The sequence below is a fragment of the Cuculus canorus genome, chromosome 6 (genome assembly GCF_017976375.1).
Source record: "Cuculus canorus isolate bCucCan1 chromosome 6, bCucCan1.pri, whole genome shotgun sequence".
Taxonomy (NCBI): Eukaryota; Metazoa; Chordata; class Aves; order Cuculiformes; family Cuculidae; genus Cuculus; species Cuculus canorus.
In genome coordinates, this window is record NC_071406.1 from 7,793,561 (window position 1) to 7,808,851 (window position 15,291).

A 15,291-nucleotide genomic window follows, 5' to 3' on the forward strand; every position below is an offset into this window, starting at 1 on the left:
AATAATCATGTTCTACCCAGGATGAAAACAGCCATCCTTCACAAAAAGTGTGTCAGAAATCTGCAAGATTTAGGCCTTTTTTCTTTTTTTTTTTTCCAAATGTCCTCACACTCATAATTTGGGAGGAGAGGCTGATGCTGTGGCCAGGAAGGACCAGGAATGAAGATGAAAATGGTTCCAAGAACATGAAGTTTGATTTATTAGCTTAATGGAGGCTTACTGTGCCATACAGCAATTACACACCAGAATATGTCATTGCAAAAAAAAACCAAAAAAAACCCCTCATTTCCAGGTTTTATTATTAAATTAAAAAACCCCAAACTTGTCACTATTCACATTTAATCATGGTGACTATTAAAGAACAAGAACAAATTCCGAATCTCTGCCAACAGCAACATTTTCCTTTACTACAGAAAGTGTGCCTTAAATGGAAGTAACACAGAGATAAAAAAGCAGGGTTTGTCAGTCATGCCAGGAGACTGTCAATAAAAAATGCTCAGGATTTGTTACCAGATTCTAAAAGCTTTTTGTCTTCTACGTGTCAAAGAATAGATTTCTCAGAGGTGTAACCACAGGAGTGGTTCTCTTTTTCATTTATCGTTAAGAACTTCTAAAGCACAGAAGGTCCTTTCCCTGAATTTTAATGTAGCAAACAGGTTCAAGAATCCCACAGACGTCCTTCGTTTTATGCCAAGTATTGTCCTTGAACGTTGTTTGTTGTTTCTATGCTTTAGCCCACAACATTAGGATTTCTTATAATTAGCCGAGAAATACGAGACAAGCCCTAAAAATACTTTTCCTTTAATTATAGCAACCATCAATATCACAGCAAATATCAAGGATTTTAAAGAAAACTCAAGAAAGATGCAAAGAGATTTACAAACACACCCAAACGCATAGTTCCCACTGCACTTAATGCAACATTCCTGAGTACTCCTGTAGGTGTCTGACCACCTTCCACAAACCAGACTCCAAGGATACCCTGGAGCGTACTTCACACCTGTAGTCCTCATCAACGTCAACTTAGGATTGTGGGCTTTTGGCACCTCTAGAAAAGCCTACACGTTCAAGTCACTTCTCATTATCTCCATCTGTGCACATTTATTCCTGTATAAAAGTACCTCATCTCTGTTTATAGTTTAAACCACAAGGCTGGACCCTGAGCTCACGCACGGAGACAGGAATACTAACAGCAATCTATAAAAGACTTGGAGCAAGGTCTGAATTTTTCAACACCAGCTTTTTCTTTTTTTTATTTTTCCCCTGTCCTTGTTAATGTGCTGAAGGGGAAATAATTATATATAAAAAAGGAACTTCTTTAGGATGTGATATACTCGCTACATTAAGAAAGTCAATTTAAATCACAGCTGTAACTCAAAAATTCATAATAAGAAAAATTCTTGTGATTTGAGAACTGTTTCTGCAAGTCCTCTTTTCAGTTACTTCTTGTGATTTGCTTAAACCCTAAAATACTGATGGGACCCACAATTCAAGCTTTTCATATTCTGATTATCTTCCTAACAAGAAATTATAGTTTACTGTTCTGCTTTTTATACGGTACCAATTTTCTACCTGAATTTAGGATATTTTTATAGTCATATATTTTATATATGAATGTATTTATATTCATAAGATATAAAAATAATATATATATGAATATAAATGAATGCAAAAATAGTTCTAATACAGACTAACATCCCAAATGAATGAAGACGAATCTGTGGAGAAAGGAAATATAAATGCGTTGAAAGTCACGGGAAGTCATGTTCCCCCACTTGTCTTTTGAGATGGTGGTCAAAAGCTGTTTAATTTTGGTATCCAGGGACACTTGATCAGTTCAAGGACTATCTATTCCTATAAGAAGTGCATATATTTAGTAAATTCTTTCTTGGCATCATGTTCAGAACATTCACATTAACAGATGGAATAAAAATGTGTCTCATAGGCAGGACAGACTGACCTTTTAGGACAGGAATCATTTAAGCCACGTGCAGACGGGTCAGCACACTAGAAACACAGCAAATTTCCGTTACCAGTTAGTGCAGTAAAAGTTTGTCTGGGTCAGTCACTCAAACCCGAAGACCTAACATTGTTATGACTTCCTCAAGTCCTGCAGACTCTTAATAAATTCAATATAATACAGGTATTACAGCCAGGATTTCTTCAATAAAAACCTAATAAGCTTCCCCCCGCAGGAAAATTTGTTGCTATTTCTACAGTTAACATTACTGAGAAACGTGTCCTTCTTGAAAACAGGGCAAGACTGATAAAGATCCTGCAGGACCTGCAGCAGGCAGAGACTGCTGCTCTGTTTTCTCAGATCTCATTAGCATCGCACAGTTGATGCCACATCGACAATGACAGCCCCGAGGGATCCATCCGACCAGCACAGGTTACAAAGAAGGTAAGAAGAAAAGGATTAGAAGAGAAACTTTAAAAAAAAGCTTTACCCTTCACAAACTGAAGCAGATTTTACTTAAGACAGAAGCAGGTGAACGCTTCCTTCACCAAAAGGATTGTCAAGCGCCAGCAGAAGCTGTCTGGGGAAGCAGTAGAGTCACCATCCCTAGACGTCCTTAAAAGACAGGTAGATGTAAGGCTTGGGAAATGGACAATGTAGAGTTGGCAGTGTGAGGTTAATGGTTGGACTCAATCACGTTGAGGGTCTTTTCCAATCTAAGTGACTCTATGACTCTTCTGGTGAGCTCTCTGACAGGTCTACATCTGAGGGCTGGATGCATGCCACAGTGAGCCCCCAGAGGAACTACAGCGAGATCAGCCTTCTCTAGGGGTGCCAGACAATTAGAAGTGAAGAGATGGCTTGACTACTTGCACATTAGGTGACGGAAACTATTTACACTTTGAAGTGCAAGGGCTCGCGATTACTTTAAGAAGACACAGTGCTACCCACGGTGTTTAGATATGAAACACAGTCTGCGTGTTTGGCGTATTAGTAACTCTCAGTAAGCGATTATGAAATACTATTATCCCTTACTGCCATTCGTCCTGATAAATACAGCAGTCACAGCCTTACAAGCTAGCAGGAGAGGTGAGAGCTCATGAGCGCTTTCCACTGAGCTCCAACCAACACATGGTGTGACCACAGTACTCAACAACTTCAGCGCATCCTATCAAAGGATATAAAACAAAACTAGGAAGCTACCCAGAAGTGCAAAATACGATTTTCAAGGTACAGAGAATTATCGTTGGATTACTTGCAAAGAATTATGTACATGCACAGCTCATATCTGTAGCACAAAAAACTACTCTGCTCTTTTCCCAATAATTCATTTATCTCAAACAGGGAATCTCCAATGATGGGTGTTCAGGAACAGGAAGAAAGAAAAAGTATAACTCGTACCAAGTAACAGATTCAGTCCAAAACAGTTAGAAGCGGGTCTAAGGAAAACGATTCTACCATTTAAAGAAAAACAAGAAACAATAAAAAAATCATCAAGGCTTGCAACAATTTAAAAAGGAATAATTTCCATCATTCAGAAACCCATCTTAATGACACTACTCAATTAAGAAAGTGCATTTGTTTACAGTACTGAGAAAATAAAGGCTACTATAAAACTCATCTCCACTCATGCATTTTTGTTTCTTTTTTTTTGTTAAGTAATGAAAATAGCAGGCAGCTTCATTTAGGAAAATAAAACATAATACATTGAGTGATTACACTGATAACACTTGAGAAGAAGAACCCACCACTGAATGCACTTCAGTCTCTTTTTATAAAAGACCATTAGCAATGCACTACTTTGCAGCAGCTAAAGAAAAAGTACGGCCCAGAAGTAGCATCTCTTCCTTTACATTTCTGTTTTCAACATTATGCCTGATCTCTCCATCACCCTTTAACTCCTACTGCAACGCCTGGTAACCACCCAGAGTTACAGCCTTGCAAAGTGACTGGGCAAGGCTTTAAATGTCTTCTTTTTCAGCTCTCTTCAGCTTCTCTAAAACTCATTTTTTGGGCTGACCATGGACAAAGTGTTTCTCACCCCCAAAATTGTGCTTCTTTTCAAACATCCCCTAAGTGGTCATTCACACAAAAGCAGGGACATTTTTGCCACGTAGGATTTTGCATCCAGTTTTCCAAATGGCAGTTGGCCTTTCTCTCCCCTTGCCCCTTTTAAGCATTTAATTGTCTTAGTCTACTGACACACTGAGCCACTTAAGAACCATTACAGAAATCCATGCAACACACATTCATTACACCTACTTTGAGATTTAATATTAAAAAATAGCACAGATTTTTATCTGTGTTCTGAACTTCGATTTAGATCCCATGTTTTTCTCTACTGCTGTAGTTTTATTTGGCTTTGTGAGGGATTAATTTAAATATTTTTGAAGTCCATCAAACAATTCACATGAATACTACAAGGTTTGTGATAGTACTCACGGACTCAGACATGCTGGAATGTATTTGGAATACTCAAAAAACACCTAGAGGACTGATGTTCTTTATGACAGCTTTAATATACAAATTTGGCTTTAAAAACTTATTGCAAAGTATCTTGCCTTGTCACGGCGCACCATTGGGATGAGTCTGGCTCCATTTTCTTTGCATCCTCAATGTGAGATTTAGGAACATTAATAAGACTCCCTCAAAGCTTCCCTCCTCCAGGTCGAAAAGCTCCAGCGCTCTCAGCCTCTCCTCTCACGCCAGACGCTCCTGTCCTTTAACAGGGATAACCCCTCCAGTCAGAAGTTAAGGAGACAAGGCAACTCATTTTCACAAACTTGAAAATCACTCAAACCTCAACACTTTCAATCAGCCACACCATTAGTGTCCCAGAACATGGATATTCTAGAAGTACCCATAAAGGTTACGGAAGCAACTTAGTTATGTTCCTGCTAGCAAGGCATCATCGCTGAGAAAATAACTACTATTCTGAACATTGGTACTTAAATTCACAGTAACATGAAATGCTAAGCATAAAATGACTGAGAGTTCGAGGACAATTTAGTTTCAACTGTGTCGTTAACAGTAAAGGTGTTCTAAAAAACAATACACGTTTAATGCTGCTCACATTTATTTGAAGAATTATATTGTTAACACCACAAACCTCCATTTGCCCATCTGAGAAGCCTTGATTTGCTGTAAGTTAAATATTTTTAACACGATTGTAAACACCAAAGGACAGCATCAATATTAGCCTGTAACTAGACTCAAGAGTTAGCAACACTAGCAGCAGTCAGCATCAATCCAAGAGAGAAAACACATATTGGAGACACAGCCCAAGGTACCAGCTGGCACATTGTACGAACTTCTAAAGGCTTACTAAAACTTCAAAGAATAAATGAATAAGTTTCATCCTTCAAAGATCTATTCCAAGCATCTTATTTGTTTTACGCACAGATGGCTTTTAATAATAATGCATAGAGATGAAGAATTTTGGAGCCAATACCAGAAATCTTATAACGACTGATTAGAAAAAGCCATTAAAATCTTGCATCCCTTCAGCAACACAATTTCTGCTGAGCATTAGATGCAAGTAAATGTATTTTGGCCACAAACCGCGGCTGCATTCAGCCAAGGAAATGACACGTGTCTTTTGAAATTGCTTTGAAAGAACTGTATCCCCAGTATGAAAGACAGGACAGTTACAGACATTACTCTACTCAATAGTTTTCCATAATTACAGTACTTTATCAATGAAATTTTATGCAGGCCACTACAAAGCCTATTCTGTTTCCCAGGTAGACCCACAATACATTGCATAGTATCATTAAGCAAGTATGTGAGAAGTATTTACTTTCATCCTAAGCAATTAAAGACAAGTTTGGTCAATTCTCATACTTAAGCTTAGGCGTGCTATATTCTGTTGTTGCCTTTTTTCAGGTCTTTCTAAACAGCAATCTTCCCACTGATGTTTTTCAATAGTATCTTCCTTCAGGTACCTTCATCCTTGGAGAAGGATTCAGGTTTTCCTATGTCGCCTTGTGAATAAAGACTTCAAAATTCTGCTTTAAAATGTCTGTTCCCAAGAATCCATACAACTATGCACTCTTTGGGAATATGCTGGAAATGAGTAGAGCTTGACTAGCAGCTCTTAAAGTTGATAGAAAACTCCCCTAGTGTAATGAATGTGCTTAATTCCATGCATCTGCATATAAATTAAGTCAAAATCATTCCCACAATCCCACATTCCCACAAAATCATTCCTTTTGATGCCTCACAGTCTGAGTTGTGTAATTAAAAAAAAAACCCCAATTATCCAGACTGAGGTACCGAGGCAGCCTCTTCTCATGTAAATACTGCCAGCACATCTAAACCAGGTAAATAAACAGCAGAAAGCTGAAGCTCAGTGTGATTCATGCAATATTCAAATTGGCTCCGTACAGATAATTAAATAACTCTGCCAACTCTCTAAAGCTTCAGCCTCTTCAGATTTAGAAAACTTTCACAAATTAATCAAGTTCCGTAAATATTTGATATCATTCATTTCTATATTGTAGGAGCAAACAAAAACGACAGGTGATATACAGAAACTGGAGAGGAAAGGGGAGGGAAGAGGTAGATAAGATAGTAGAACAGTTGTTAAGGCAGTTCTGAAGGACCAAAGGAGGAACAGAAAGCCTCGGTGAGAGATAACGCTCCATCTACCCCAACAGCTGTTTGACAAGCGGTGGCTGACTCAGTTTCTTCCCTGAAGACCTCATAAGTAACTCTCCTCAAGAGCTGGTGTGCAAAGCAACAGGTCAAAAAACATAAAAGGAGAGAGAAGTAAAAACCACATTGATCTGCAGAACTGCAAAATTTTTCTTGGCTTGTGTGGGAGAACTCTTGGGAGTTGGTTGCTCTCTTTCTCTGTTAACACTGCCCACAGACCTGCAGCCTCTTCTGCTTTAAGGAGACAAGAGAATGATTATAATTGTGTGTGCGGGGATGCAGGGATGTCACATAAGGCATGACATCGCCCCTGTGAACGTGGCATCCTCCTACACCCTTCCCTTTCACTTCAGCCCCCACTACCAATGAGTTAAAGACCTCACCAAGCCGTCATGGGAATTTTTCATGTAATGGCAATACAAGAAGTTTCAGTAGACAAAGCGCGCATTGCAGGACTCTTCTGAGGGCAGAGGGCCCACAGAAATTTACATTGAGCTCAGTCCAGTATACACCTTTTCACTAAAAATGGCAAAACCGGTTAATGTCAGCATGCCAAACCTGTTCAAACTGTGTGGTTTTTGTTGCTGTATTTTCAATACAACACGGTATTACTCATATACATTACATTTTTAGTGCAAATTCTTATTTCTCCACCTCACTTTGGCTTTCCTTCCCACCAAGGGGCATACAACAAAAAGGAAATGGAACAGCTACAGGAGCTAAAATCCTACATGTAATACTCCAATACTCAAGCTATAAAGGCCTTTATTTTTCTGCTTCTTTACGCTTTTTATGAAGTTTAATACAGATTCCCAAAGGTGACCTCATACACAGGACTGGTGAGCATTCTGGACTCCATCTGCAGAAACAGGTGACAAAATGCTTACCTTCCAAATAAATACACAAAGCAGATGGCAGTCCCACACTAAGTGTGGAACCGAAGATCAAGGCGCTCTCTGCCATTTGATACAAGCACAGGAAAGCAACTGCTAGCACAGAAAAAACATCTGGAAGGTAGTGTTTATATATGGAACACAGTCGTTGACTAAGCAAATGGAACTGTGATTTGCATTTGTCAGTTTGTCTATAGTCTGGCTGCTAAGCAAATAGCTACAAGGCATTAAGAAACTAAGAAAAATCCAGAAGGAAAGGCTCAAAATACGTATGGGGCAATGCGTACACAACGCTTTTCCATACCTCTTCTAGAGTGTGTGTAAAAGTAACAACTTCAGTGGAAGGTTCTCCTTTAGTTTAAGCATTAAAGAGAAAAAGCACTTTCTAAACATACAGAAAATCATTGTATAGAAGAGAGCCACATCATGAGACAGTCTGAAATAAGCAAACAATCCTTTGCTTTTCCTGTACAGTTTCCAGTTATCATTCTAAAGGAAGAACTTGAGGACCTGTCAGTTTTCAGATGAAAATCCTATTCCTAAACAGGATTAGCTGGTAACCTAAAAATATCAGCCTGTAATCTCCAAAAGTCATAAGCTCATGTACCCCACAAAGTCCTATACCAATCACTAACTAAAAGAAATTAGGTCAGAATCCAAATCAGATCACACTAGAGTAGCACCAATCTTCTTATTTCAGAGCTGTCACATTTTAAATCTTTCAGTTTCCACACAAATTATTAAAAACAGAGATCTTTCTCTGAACAGAGACTAAACCGAAAGTGATATCTAGTTAAATGCTACAGTGTGAAGAGACATACGAAAGAGTTTGACATAAACAAACAAAACCAAACTGCTTTAGGGTTTCCTTAAAACGACTCGGTATCAGGTGGCAGTACTTCTGCCACGGCAATCTCGCAATACAGTTCCTTTCTTGACAAATTCCGTGCCCAATTTCTAAGAGATCAACATACCCTGCGCAGAAAACCACAGAAGCCGTTCCTATTTCAATTCCGCACATCTATAGTCTCATCTCACAGATGAGTTGCACACTGGAACTTGAAAGATAAGCCACTCAGCCACTAGTCTGCTACCCCTGTACTTTCCCATGCCGTATTTATATATTTAAAATCTAATAAACTATATAATATCCCCCAAATCTTTGAAATCTATTGATGTAAAACATAGAGAAATCATTGATAGCTGTAGAGCAGTGGCACCCGGAGCTCACATTATTGTATATATCAAGAGATTTGGACTCTGAATCTGTTAAAATAAGACAGTGTGAAGTTTTAGCCCCAAACAGTCCTGTTCAACTTCACTAGAATTTACAACAACAGTTGCTCTGTACAAAATCGTCCACTGTCATTTACCAATAGGCACATTATCTATTTATTATTACAACCTGTTATGGTAAAGTACTGTGACTTTTTACAATATTATTAAGTGATAAAATCTTTGAATATCAAAATCTTAGGTGATGATTACCAAGCGATTGATCAATTGGCCAAAAGACTGATGCAAATCACTTTCAGTACTATAGCCTCTTTTCCTTTTCACAATCTCAACAGCATTCTGACAGGCAGACCCCAGGATCTCACCTACATGTAAAGCATTAGAGCATATCGCAACAATTTGCACGTGGAAATCATCAGCTGCACTATTAGACTGGCCACTTCAGCTTATGCTGCTGGGCTCCAGTTCTTGACTGACTGCCATCTGGGCAAAGAAAATAAACATTCAACAAAAGCATCTCACTGGTACTGCATTCCCTGAAGTGGCATCGCTGACTTACCGACAATTACCACCATGGCATCTGTTGCTTTTAAACCTGGTACAGTACATTGACTGACATTGCTGATAAGGAGAGGCAGGGAGTAGCTATGACCAGAAAAAAGTTTCAGCTACAGCTTTAAGACACAGGCTGCCTCTCTTCATAATGAGAAGCAGCACGATATCCAAGTCCTATGACATCTTCAACTAGAAAATTCACACTTTATCTACAAACTTGTCACCAAAACCCAACCAACTGGGTAAATAATAACAGAAAGACACTTCAACACTTATTTTGACTAATTTTATGGTGACATTCATGAGCTGTAACGAACTATATGAATCAGTGGCATAAATCTACTTAACACATAGTGAACTAGAGGGCGAAATAAGTGGTTTGACTGCTAATTAACCAATATATTTTTTCGCCATGCCAAATAAACCTCTTATTAAATATCATCATTTTTGACTCGTTATATAACAAGTTTCTGCCTGTCTCTGGCTGCATTACAATAACAATCACAAGTCTACAGACTGGTAATTCCTTTGGGAAGTGACTTTTATTGACTGCAGTTCAAGAAAATACAGAAAATGTCATGAGAAAAGCCAAACGAAATTTTCACTCCTCACACAGAACCACAAAAAAACCCCACAAACCCTATTCAATGATTCAATCAGTGGTTACTGACTCATCTTTGCCAGCACACACAAGCTCTTTTTTCTTATGTGCTCTGAGACGATCAGAAAGTGAAGTATAATCTGCTCTGTAAGCATGGAGAGCCACCAGAAGAGACAGTTCCCCTTATCCTGTTTGGGTCAATATAGAATAATTAGGGTTGGAAGGGACCTTAAAGATCATCTAGTTCCAGACCCCCTGCCATGGGCAGGGACACCCCACTGGCTCAGGCTGCCCAAGGCCCATCCAGCCTGGCCTTGAACTCCTCCAGGGATGGGGCAGCCACAACCTCCCTGGGCAACCTGTGCCAGGGCCTCACCACTCTCATGGTGAAGAAATTCTTCCTAATGTCCAGTCTAAATCTGCTCCTCTCCAGTTTATATCCATTCCCCTGGTCCTATCCCCACAAGCCTTTACGAATAGCCACTCTCCAGCTTTCCTGTAGCCCCTTCAGGTACCGGAAGGTCACTATAAGATCTCCTCTGAGCCTTCTTTTCTCCAGGCTGAACAAGCCCAACTCTCTCCACCTGTACTTGTAGGGAAGGTGCTCCAGCCTTCCGATCCTCTTTGTAGCCCTCCAATCCTCTTTGTAGCCCTCCTCTGGACCCGTTCCAACAGCTCCATGTCCTTCTTACATTGACGATTCCAGAACTGGACACAGTATTCCAGATGAGTTCTCACAAGAGAGGAATAGAGGGACAGAATCCCCTCCCTTGCCCTGCTGGCCACGCTGCTTTTGATGCAGCTCAGGATACCGTTGACCTTCTGGGCTGTGAGCACAAATAATACCAGTTGTGAAAATCACATTCTACCAGCAGGCGGTTGGGGTTTGACTTTGTTCTGGTTTTTCTCCCTTGGATCAGCTTCTCTGCCACCTCTGCTAATTTCAGCTGCAGTCCTCAGCCATTCTGGACCAAAAGAAATCCAAACAGCTTCTCGGGAGCCCATACTTGCAGCATATAACACCACCGCTGCTTAACTGCGAGTGCACTGACAAACCAATTTTGCATAGGCAATGTAGAGAAATCCTAGTTTTCTTCACACCACAATCTAGCACTGCTGCATAAAAAACTGACTGAACACTGCTGTGAAGACATCACGATTAGCTTCGCGCTCTCTCGTTATAGGACATTTTAGATATAAAATGACAAAGCAAATGGCAAAAACTAGCCAGCACAAACTCTGAATGCAGGGCACAACAGAGAGCTGTGGGATCTAACTTACACAGCCTGTCATGGAAAACTGATGTGTGAGACCTTCTTCCTAAATAACAGACTGAGAAAAAGGTTTGCCAGGACAGTTAGATTTCCTTGCTCGGCTTCTCACTTGTTTTCAAAAACTAAAGGAGATGTCCCACATAAAGAGTTAAACTTATCTCTTCTCCTCTCCTCACCTCCCCTGGGGCTACAAATCCATCATAAAAGCTTAGCCAACTATAAAAGCCATCAACAAGAGACAGACAGGAGTATAATTAAATAAACCCAGTAATGGAAAACCCAAATTGCAAAGAGGCAATTGATCACAGTATCCCAGGGTTGGTTTCAGTATAAGGAAGATTGCAAAAGCATCATGTTGCAATCTAAGCCTTGAGAGCAAGTTTCTTTAGACACTCATATCAAAATACTCACTGTCTAATGCAGGAACAGAAAGCGACCCAAAGCTCCAGTCGAATATGACTGTTTCAGTCATCGCCTTTGTTCGCTGTTAAAAGATTGCCCTGCATTGTTAATATTTATGATGTTTGAAAACATTATGCCTCCATGACTTGCCCACCTCTTCACTTTGAAAGAGGTACCAAGACTGATGGTTCTCTTCAAAGGAAGAGGAAATTGCTAAAATATCTTGTCAGCTCTACCCAAATAAATATTCTTCAAAGAACTACAGAGCTCTTCATCTAAGTTCCAGAACTGAATCTGTGATCCTAGAGCTACTACTTATGGGCTTAGTCTTGAAGAAAATAAAGGCAGTGACACAGCAACTGAGTGGGATAGCTCTAACACAACCCTGGCGTTTCTCTGTGGTTACATATTTCTTATGAATCAAAGCCATTTCACTAATGCTAATGTCAGAACTGTCTTTTGACACAAAATCCACAGAACCTTGTGACCTCAACTGTTAGGCATGAATTAGACCTTCACTATTCTTTCTGATGGACAATATTTAAACAAAAAAGTACTGCTTTACATGGATGCCCTTTAATAAATCAGTCAACGTATGAAGACCAGCTAATCAAATATGTGCTGCTATACTGTGGATACCTTATCCTGAAAATATACCGATGGATGCACACCAGCCCTGTTTCAAAGAAAGCTTCTGTGTAAGTCATAACTAAGCCTTCCTCCTCATCACAAACATTTTGGATGGGGTATTGCGCAGCCCGATCTAGTGGGAGGTGTCCCTGCCCATGGCAGAGGGGTGGAACTGGATGATCTTTACTGTCCCTTCCAGTTCAAACCATCCTATGATTCTATGAGCTTCCTTAACTCTTGGAAATGTGTATTCAGAATTTAAGAGGGATGGTAGGGAAGGAGGAGACCAAAAAACCCCATATACGACTATTTTCTGCCAAGGGCAGAAACATCGGTAGTTCTAAAAAGGACTAACATGACTCAGAACATTTCAGAGAAGGTTGTTCAAGGCATATTCAGCAAAAATCCTCTAAGAACTCAGAAGTCAAACAGAGCTTCCACAATGTTGATAAACGCACCATTTGACAAAAAAAAATAATCAGGGCAACTGCAGACGAAAAAGCGCGCACACATAATGAAATAGGACAGGACGGAAGAAGAAAATAGTTGGCAGACTATCAAGGTCTTCAAATTGGGAAATATATTTCCTTCCTCTCCCTGATTTCTCTTGAGCTGTTAATAGCCTGCAATGTATTTTGCATCTTTGTAGTACTGCTCTTTCAGAACCAACATTTAAATTAACTAGGATTCACCAAATGCTTTAAGTACATCAGCTATTAATATGTTAGATACTTATTCCAAAATAAAGTTAGTGGGTAGTTAATGTTTAGTGGGTAGTTAACACTAGTGGGTAGTTCTGCAATCCTCTTAATTAGGATATGGGGGGGGGGGGGGGCGGACCAAAAAGGCTTAAGGATTTTTTGTAACTGTAACAAACAATAGTGCAGTTTTGTCTATGTATTGTTTTGAAGGTCATTATAATGGGCCATAACAAAGGAGTGTTGATCACCTAAGATAAAAGCTGATGAATTGTAAATAAAGATCACAACTGCTTATATTTGAGCTGAAGTGCTTATGTTGGAAAACAGTCTATGTCCACCATCTGCTGCACAGTAATTATAGAAATTAAAACCGCATCTCTGTGGCCTGCCTTTAACAATTTTTACTGATACAGTAATACTTCATCTTCTTAGGAAACATAATCTAAACTCATGCTGTTCAGTGATCACAGGACTATGCACTGTATGGCGTAAGCAGTTCATTAAGCTGGAATCTTTAAAAATACTTGCTTGCTCCCCAGTAATAACAGAAACTGTTTCTGTGGTTTTACGTCATGCCATTAAATTTAATCCACAGTCAAGGCAAGTTAATTTCACACCTGCTGAGTGATATCCTGATGGATGGCACCACAGCAGGTCATTAATTTTCCTTCCTTTTCATTAATTTCTCACCATATACTGGACACAGTCTTTTGAGTTTTTACAATATCTGAGCGCAATGCTAATTCCTGTAAAGGACTAAATCTGGTTTTGACTGCTTGCCAACATGCAAAAAACCCAGATGTGATGCAAGCAAAAGAAAGCTTCCTAAGGTTTGGCACCAAACTCTGACACTGCTAGAGGTGCCACAGGACACTCTCACTCATTTGAAGTGCATCCTTCTTGACAAGAGCCTCAAAACATATATATGCTGGATGCTCCCTGATTTTGAGGTATCACTTAAAAACAATTCTGTGACATCAGCAGTGTAGATATCTGTGATGCTTCTGAAACAACTGACAAGCTAAAAAGTAGTCTTTTTTTTTTGCCACAGAAACCCTCCCGTCATTTAGTTACTGACTTCATACCCAACAAGGTACGAAGATTTACTGAGCCTACCACATCTCCTGTTTTTCCAAATAAAAATCAAGATTATATGAGGTTAAGTAAAGTGAAGGAAAAGACAATGTTCAACCATGACCATAGCAGTCACTGTTGCCACCACAGCAAAGGGGAAGTCGTGGGGGAAGTCGCGGGTCGTTTTGTCCCCCTGCAATCAGTGAAGGCAGCTGGGGCCCTTGGAAACCTCAAGACCCACAGAAGAGGGTCCAGCCACATGAGACAGCTGAGCTGAGTGCACAGCTGGGCAACAGACTAGTCTCAATCCACACTTCTCATTCTCATGAGTGGCTCAAGCCACTCACTCTTACCCCACGCTTTGTGGTAGATGTGCCAAATCAACAGATCCCTTGATGAGCTGAAAACAAAAGCAGCTTTTTTCTTACATTAGCTTTCTGCTGGTTTGGCAAACCAAGCTGTCTAACAGATGGGTCAGGTGCCTATCAGAGCTAGGGAAAATGAAAAGGAGAAATTCTATCTTTTGGTAGTAAAGAGCTGTTTAGCTTGGCCCTCATTCCCCTTTTCAGGAGTGAATCAAAGCAGCAGCCCCAAAAGCCTCATCCTCTGTGTTGACTATGGAAGGATCTGACCTTCCTAAACTCAAATTCCTGAGTGCTCTTATCCCTTCTTTTTCCACACACTCCAATGTTCTACAGCACAGCCAATATTAAGGAACTATCAGTTCCTTTTGTTCTTACTTCCCAATACAATATGAGCAAATGGTCAGGAAGACAAGAGCTATTCTGGATCCACCTGTGCCAACAGACTTCTCCAAGCAGAAGTCATTGTCTCCTCACATCTGCCCATGGAATTGACCTGAGTGTTCCTTAGACATTTCAGTCAAAATAAGCTGCACAAGAAGTAATATAAGTTGGGGTTGTTCAGTCTGGAGAAGACTCCAGGGAGACCTTAGAGGCGCCTTCCAGTACCTGAAGGGAGTCTACAAGAAAGCTGGGGAGGGACTCTGTATCAGGGACTGCAGGGACAGGACGAGAAACTTTTTCCTGTGGGGGTGTTGAGGCACTGGCACAGGCTGCAGAGAAGTTGTGGCTGCTCCATCCCTGGAGGTGTTCAAGGCCACGGTAGATGAGGCTTTGAGCAACCTGGTCCACTGGAAGGTGTCCCTGCCCATGGCAGGGGGCTGGAACTGGATGACCTTTAAGGTCCCTTTCAACCCAAAGCACTCTATGATTCTAAGATTCCAACTACAAAGCTAGTCTGGCTATTCTGATTAGCACAGTTCAGACTGTACAAACTGGCCCTTCCA

The 15,291-nt window shown here is 40.2% G+C and overlaps 1 protein-coding gene across 2 annotated transcripts in view; it reads right to left on the reverse strand.

Annotated features, from left to right (window-relative positions):
* Positions 1–15,291, reverse strand: part of MGAT5 (alpha-1,6-mannosylglycoprotein 6-beta-N-acetylglucosaminyltransferase) — a 133,352-nt gene that overhangs the window by 100,310 nt on the left and 17,751 nt on the right. The window lies entirely within an intron of this gene.